Raw genomic sequence first — 8,404 nt, forward strand, 5'->3', positions numbered from 1 at the left:
AGCGTCAAACATGCAGCTTTTCCTGAATGTGGAAACATACCCTAAGGATTACTGAGTCCTGACTTTCCTTTTGCCTGTTGGCCCTGATCCAAGATGGAGTCTTGGATCTTGCCCTGTCATGGAACTTTCCTGTCTGTCCTGATTATTTAAGTCTGGGTCATCTGTTCTCCTGTGCTTGAGTATTTTGTGCTGCTGGCTCCTGTTGTGCTGCCTGTTTGCTGGTGAACTCCCTGCTTCTGCTGGTCTGTACTTGGTGGTCTGCCTCACCCCATTCAGCTGCCTCTCGCCCCTGGAACTACTGCGACAGGCAGCACACCAGTGGAAGGATCTCCCTTGTTGGCAAAACTTTTCCCAGTGTTGTGCCTCTTTGCGCAACCACACCAGGTGAGCAACATTCAAGTTGTACTTTTATCTCCAAGAAAGAGTTACTCATCTACAATGCTTAGATAGCGCTCTCCCTCTTTTTCCTCTTGTCCTCTCTTTCCCAGGACTTCATTCACACAACTCACCATCTGCGAATTATTGGACTCCCACTAACAAGTACTGTGCGCACGAGTAATCAAGTTTTGTTGGAATTTCTCATTGAAGTCCTGTGTGCATTCGCACTAATAACCTTATTGGACTTTCTCATTGAAGTCCTGTGTGCATTCGCAGTAATAACCTTATTGGACTTCCTCGTTTAAGTGTCTTGTTCGCTTCCATGTCATTTCCTTGCTGGACTGGTTCATATTAGGGGTCACACCCCGCTATTCAGTTTGCTGTGATTTACTATATTGTGCTGAGCACCTCGTTACTATTGGAGGAATATCTGTATTATGTTCTGTTCGCAATCCTGTTTGCTATTATTTACTATATAGAGCTGAGGACCTCCTTACAAGTGAAGAAATATCTGTGTTAGTTCTGTTTACATTTCTGTTTTGATTAAATACATCTTTTGCCACAACTTTGTTTCCAGACTGACTTTATCCCACACTATCAGATTCCGTAGTACCCATATAATTATTACAGGGGGAGAGGGAAAAGGTGAAGCTTGACACGCTGAGACATATCATAAACCGTTGCAAATGAATATACAGTAGCTGGTGGGTGCCATATCTGTTGGTGATTTCAGCCGAACTGAGGAAGAAGGAGGGGTATTTCCAGCACGTCCATCCAGTTTAAATAAAATTTATTTTTATTGGAACATTGTAAAAACCAATCGTAAAATTGAGAGAGAGACTCTCTGCCTGACGCGTTTCTAGCGCACCTACTCACCCTTAGTCATAGGAGATAGGGGAGACACGAAAGGTGGATGGTAACAATTGCTTTCATTGTTCTGACCAGCCATAATGTAAGAAATTGGGTGTGCATGTAATGCTGCATGAACCGGTTATCAGCCAGAATACGAAAAAGTACAGACACAGAGGGCTATTAAATGGATAAAGTGTGTGAGAACATGATACGAGGAACCTGGTTATGGTGAAAATGTTGAATGGGCAACACAGGAATAGTTAAATAAATGTATTGAGGTGGTAGGCCAGTCTGAAAAAATGTGTTTTTAGGGCACGCTTAAAACTGTGGGTATTGGGGATGAATCTAATTATCCTGGGTAGTGCATTCCAAAGATTTGGCGCAGCACATGAGAAGTATTAGAGACGGGAGTGGGAGGTTCTGAATATTGAGGATGTTAACCTCAGGTCATTTCAGAACGAAGGGCACGGGTAGGGTGATAGACTGAGACGAGGGAGGAGATGTAGGGTGGTGCTGAACCGTGGAATGCCTTGTGGGTGAGAATGATAAGTTTATATTGAATACTGGAGTGGACGGGTAACCAGAGTAATGACTGGCACAAGGTAGAGACATCGGTGTAAGTGTTGGTGAGGAATATGATCCTAGCTGCAGCATTCAAGACAGATTTGAAAGGAGAGAGTTTGGTAAGAGGGAGACCGATTAATAGAGAGTTACAATAGTCCAGACAACAATAAGAGCAACAGTAAGAGTTTCTGCAGAGTCGCAAGTAAGAAAAGGTTGAATTCTAGAGATATTTTATAGGTGCAGACAACAAGAGCGAGCCAGTGATTGGATGTAGGGGGTAAATGAACGCTCTGAATCAAGTATGACCCCAAGACAGCGGGCATGTTGCTGGGGAGTAATGGCAGAACCACACATGGAAATGGCAATGTCTGGCATAGGAAGGTTAGTAGAGGGAGGAAACACAAGGAGTTCAGTTTTTGACATGTTCAATTTCAGATAGAGGTAGGACATGATGTTGGGGAAAGCGGTAAGACAATCACTGGTGTTTTGTAATAATGCAAGCGTGATGTCTAGCTTAGAGGTGCATAATTGGGTGTCATCAGCATAGAGATGGTACTGGAAACCAAATCTACTGATTGTATATCCAATAGCGGCAGTATACAAGGATAAGAGGAGGGGGCCTAGGACTGATCCTTGAGGAATCCCATCAGTAAGGGGAAGGTGAGAGGAGGAGGAGCCAGCAAAAGATACTGTGAAGGAGCAGTCAGAGAGGTAGGAGGAGATACAGGAGAGAACGGTGTTCTTGAGGCCCATGGAGCGTAGCATAGTGAGGAGCTGATGATCCACAGTGTTGAATACTGCTGAGAGATCCAGGAGAATTAGCAGGGAGCAATGACCATTAGACTTAGCTTTTGGCACATCATTAGAGACTTTAGTGGGGGCAGTTTCAGTAGCGTGTAAAGAGTGGAAACTGGATTGAAGAGGGTCGATGTCACTGAGTGACCCGACCCAACGGGTGATCGGTCAACAGACGGTACAACTCACAAACAACGGGATGGAAAAGGTGAGAGGAAGGCCCTACCCATAGGGAATGGGTGATGATCACCACATGAGCTCAAACCTGAGCCTGTCCATGCATTCCCCTAACACCCTATGTGGGTCTTTCCCCCCGCCGCCGTCAGGATACCTCATCCTTAGTAGTCACCTATTACTGCCCTGGCTAGTGCCCTGGCCAGCAAGGAGCACTAGCCTCACCTCTGCAGATAATACACACAAGGGAAAGTGACAAACACCAAAAGGGACAAGGTAACCAAAACACACTTAGCTTATGAACACCGCTGCTAAGCTCCACACCGCAGATAACAACAGCAACTGGACTCCAATCACCAGATGTGGCTGACACCACATAGCTGCTCCTACTTGGCTGGTCTGCAGAAAGAAACTATCACCAACAGTCAGCTGATGCATCAGGTGACCTTTTAAAGGAAGGTGGGAGTGGTCACCACCTGCATCATCTGACCCAGCAGCACTGCAGTAACAACAGATTACCAGCAGGAAAAAACTGACATTAACCCTCTATAGTCAAAAAGGAAAAAAATTTAAACTGAGTGGAACCAGAGCTGCCACAAATCCAAAAATGGATCGTTACAGTCGAGAAGAGCGTTATCTGAGAGATAGCGGATTAGTGGGGAGTGGACTAAGCATTCCAGGAGTTTGGAGATGAAAGGAAGAATAGAGACATCGGGTGCTCAGGCCTCCCGAGCAATACATCCATTACTTGCCAGAATTCCATAGAAACAAAAAGGAAGGCAGCACACCATTAGTATTCCAAGTGATAATGGATTTATTCAGATCCTCATGGCGTGGCGATGTATTGTCTCAACTGAGCCTTTCTGAAGCCAGAGGAAAGATTAAAACATCTCTTCTGTTTTCTGTCTTAATAGCACTTGAGAAAGCTAGACAGACAGAAAGATAGATTATATGAGATAGACAGACAGATTATATGGGATAGATAGATAGATAGATAGATAGATAGATAGATAGATAGATAGATAGATAGATAGATAGATAGATAGATAGATAGATAGATAGATACCGTATATACTCGAGTATAAGCCTAGGGTGGGAAATGCAGCAGCTACTGGTAAATTTCAAAAATAAAAATAGATACCAATAAAAGTAAAATTAATTGAGACATCAGTAAGTTAAGTGTTTTTGAATATCCATATTTAATCAGGAGCCCAATATAATGCTCCATACAGTTTATGATGGGCTCCATATTAAAATATGCCCCATATAATGCTGCACAAATGTTGATTATGACCCCATAAGATGCTCCATACAGACATTTGCCCCATATAATGCTCAACAAATGTGGATTATGGCCCCATAAGATGCTCCATACAGATATTTGCCCCATATAATGCTGCACATGGCCCCATAAGATGCTCCATACAGATATTTGCCCCATATAATGCTGTACATGGCCCCATAAGATGCACCATACAGATAACTGCCCCATATAATGCTGCACATGGCCACATAAGATGCTCCATACAGATATTTGCCCCATATAATGCTGCACAAATGTTGATTATGACTCCATAAAATGCTCCATGTAGATATTTGCCCCATATAATGCTGCACATGGCCCCATACAGATGCCCCATACAGATATTTGCCCCATATCATGCTGCACATGGCCACATAAGATGCCCCATACAGATATTTGCCCCCATATCATGCTGCACATGGCCCCATACAGATGCCCGATACAGATATTTGCCCCCATATCATGCTGCACATGGCCACATAAGATGCCCCATACAGATATTTGCCCCATATAATGCTGCACATGGCCACATAAGATGCCCCATACAGATATTTGCCCCATATAATGCTGCACATGGCCACATAAGATGCCACATACAGATATTTGCCCCAATATCATGCTGCACATGGCCACATAAGATGCCCCATACAGATATTTGCCCCCATATAATGCTGCACATGGCCACATAAGATGCCCCATACAGATATTTGCCCCATATAATGCTGCACATGGCCACATAAGATGCCACATACAGATATTTGCCCCAATATCATGCTGCACATGGCCACATAAGATGCCCCATACAGATATTTGCCCCCATATCATGCTGCACATGGCCACATAAGATGCCCCATACAGATATTTGCCCCATATAATGCTGCACATGGCCACATAAGATGCTTCATACAGATATTTGCCCCCATATAATGCTGCACATGGCCACATAAGATGCCCCATACAGATATTTGCCCCCATGTAATGCTGCTCATGGCCCTATATCATGCTGCACATGGCCACATAAGATGCCCCATACAGATATTTGCCCCCATATCATGCTGCACATGGCCACATAAGATGCCCCATACAGATATTTGCCCCCATATAATGCTGCACATGCCCACATAAGATGCTCCATACAGATATTTGCCCCATATGCTGTTGCTGCGATTAAAAAAATAAAAAAAATTACGGGTCAGGAACCCCGGAGTTCTGCTGCCCTATTGCCCGCACTGATCAGAAACAAAACCTCAGATACAGATACCATTGCCATAAAAGACAGCCCCGTCTGGATCACACAGGACTAGTGGGGTAACTACCCTGAGATACTTCCTCAGATATGAAAAACCAAAGAACATGAAGTATAGTAACTCAAAGAATTTTTTACGTATTAAAATTTTATGTTTATTAGTGCAAATAAGCAACACTAAAATTTGTTTGGGGCGCGTGTTGTGAACCATGGAAAAGGAAAAGGGTAAGATGAGGAGATGGGACTAGTTCTCATATATTGTGACTACTCTGGGGTTGGTGAACGATAGGGTATTTACCCTTCACTTGATATTACGTTCTCACGTAGCTGCTTGGGGATTTATTTAGCTTTGAGCATTTTACCTTACCCTAGTGGCAGCTATTATTGTTACCTCTTATTACTAGGTCCTTACACTACCTTCCTTCTATACCCATGGTGCAACACTGTTTTTATTGCACCCATTTCTCTATATTCAAATGTCTGTTATATGTATATGTTTTGACTATATATCTGGATTTTTGTCTCTAAACAAATTTTAGTGTTGCTTATTTGCACTAATAAACATAAAATTTTAATACGTAAAAAATTATTTGACTTACTATACTTCATGTTCTTTGGTTTTCCTATTGCCCGCACTGCCCGGTGAACGTTCCTGAGGGGTCCCGGCTCCGGCGGACGCTGCAGCGCTCCCACACAGATACGCTATTGCTACCCACCGGCTGGAGCGAGGAGCCAGAGAGGGATTGCCGCTCTGACCGCGCAGCAGAAGAGGAGGAGACAGAAGCACCGACGCCGTGGTCGGCGCTACAGACCCGAGTGCACCCCAGGAAGGTCCAGGTGAGTGAGAGAGTGATGGCGGAGCGGGAGGGAGGCTGCCTGTAACTGCAGCAGTGGCCATCTTGATCCCAGAGAGCCAGGAAGACGGGCAGCTCGCAGCCCTGGGCGCCGGTATAGCTCCCCCGCTCCCCTCCTCCTGTGTCCCCGCACATTTCATTTACCTGCTGCGGCCCTACCCATCTGCTGAGGAGGACCTGGACTTATCTCCGGCGGAGCAGTGGGACCTCTGGCGTGCTCTCCTTCTCTGGGGACTCTTTTTGGCGCCAAACGCCACCATCTTGCCGCCCAGCAGACCCTGAGGCAGTAACCTACCCCCTGCTAGGACTTAACAGCACCGGTACTGCGCGGCACTTGGGAGGCATCAGGCCACATCTCTGCACCGGGTGGAGGTCGGATTGGGGGAGGGAGACCTGACGATGGGGGTCAAGATAGGTTGATGTAGCTGCTCCTGCCTCACATGCCCCCCTCCGCGACCACTTATAACCTTATAAGGTCCACTTGTATATATGGGCAAGCCCAAAAAGCGTACCGGACAGTCTCTGGATAATAAAGCGCTCACAGAAGATATGGATTGCTTCCTTACTACAAAAAATCCACAACGCAATACCAGATCCATGTCTTCCAAAATCCCTGGGGAATGCTCCTCTTCTCAGGACTCCTTAGCCTCACACGGCTCGCCTGACAGAGCAACGGATGATGGGGACGATACTCCTGAGTTCTCAGATGACTTAATTATCCACAACATTGGTAAATTTATCAGAACTCTCCCCACTAAAAATGATCTGGAGACATTCGCTCGCAGAATTGAAAACTCTTATAAGAAGGAACTGCAGGTTCTAAAATTAGAATTAACCTCTAGGGTGGAGGATGTGGAGAAATCCCAGGAACTCATCTTGCAGGAACTACAAACCCATAGAGAGGTGATTACAAGCCAAGCTATGAGATTGGACATGATAACTGGGCTGGAAGATCTGGAGAACCATAACAGACGAAACAACATCAGAATCCGTGGCCTCCCGGAATCCGTGAGCCCTTCCGAGCTGGACATGACGGTTCAAAAACTATTCCTTGAGATCTTAAATGACAAGAGGGAGGGCTCTATAGAATTTGATCGGATCAACAGAGCACTTGGGCCTAAACCATCATCAGAACTAAGGCCTAGAGATGTCATCTGCAGAATACACTATTATAAAGTTAAAGAATCCATTATGATCGCAGCCAGACAAAGGGGTACCATTACTTTTCGCGGAACCCAGATCCTAATACTCTCGGACCTGTCTAGACGGACTTTGCAGCTGAGAAGGGCCCTGAGACCCCTTTTATCTCTTCTAAAGGAAAAAGACATCCCTTACAAGTGGGGATTCCCATTCCAGCTAATAGTTTTCAAGGGAGGGAAAACAGCAACTTTTCGCAATCTGCGTGACTTGGCCACCTTCTTGGGAACCTTTGAACTACCTTTAACGGATCTCCCGGATTGGCCGAGATCCCCCCAGCTCCCAGACATCCCACCGAGATGGTTGAAGGCTCAGCATGCCAAACAGCACAAGAAAAATGGCTCCACTTCTTCCCAGACCTGGGGGGTTCTCTTAGTCTCCCTTCTGTTCCTAGAGTACAACAACCTGCATATATACTCCCCGATGGGTTTCCTTAACCCTTGATCCGGTATACGTCGGGTTTGCCCGTGTTTAACAATATGGGCAATTTACAACCAAGTGGACTGCATGACTTGTGTTTTGTTAAAGATTAGGAGGTCTAATTACCCCCGCTACAGTTTGCATGTTTAGTTAGATCTTAAAGTTAATTTTAGTGGGGTAAGACGTTGGATAATTTTGACAGACCTTAACCAATGTTTTCTTTGTTGGTCATTACTTGCTTAGGCCGCGGGGGTGGCGGACCTCACCTTCGGCTGTTTTTTACCCCAAATGATGTGTCTGGTGGATTCTCGTTACACCATCGCATCACGATTTCCGCTTAAAGATGTACATATACTATGCACAACATTTTTCATTTTTTTTCTTCTAAATCTGTTTGTTTTCTGTCCTTTTCCCGTCTCTTTCCTGTCCCTTTCCCAATCCCTCTATCTATTCCCAACTCTGGAATTGCATATGACAATCCAAGGAATCCGGTGTCCGTTCTCAAATAATCAATCACTCAAACAACGCCTTGATTATGGCTGGAGTTAAATTTTGTTCCCTTAATGCCAAGGGGTTAAACATTCCAGAAAAAAGAAAGCAGATCTTTTACTCCAATCATAA

The 8,404-nt window shown here is 45.0% G+C and overlaps 1 long non-coding RNA gene across 1 annotated transcript; it reads left to right on the forward strand.

The window, feature by feature from the left end:
• Positions 1–225: 225 nt before the first annotated feature.
• Positions 226–943, forward strand: LOC138667510 (uncharacterized). The gene is made up of 2 exons (XR_011318799.1): positions 226–384; positions 489–943. It is a non-coding gene; the product is annotated as an uncharacterized lncRNA (long non-coding RNA).
• The last annotated feature ends 7,461 nt before the right edge of the window (positions 944–8,404 follow it).

This window comes from Ranitomeya imitator, chromosome 2 (genome assembly GCF_032444005.1).
Source record: "Ranitomeya imitator isolate aRanImi1 chromosome 2, aRanImi1.pri, whole genome shotgun sequence".
Taxonomy (NCBI): Eukaryota; Metazoa; Chordata; class Amphibia; order Anura; family Dendrobatidae; genus Ranitomeya; species Ranitomeya imitator.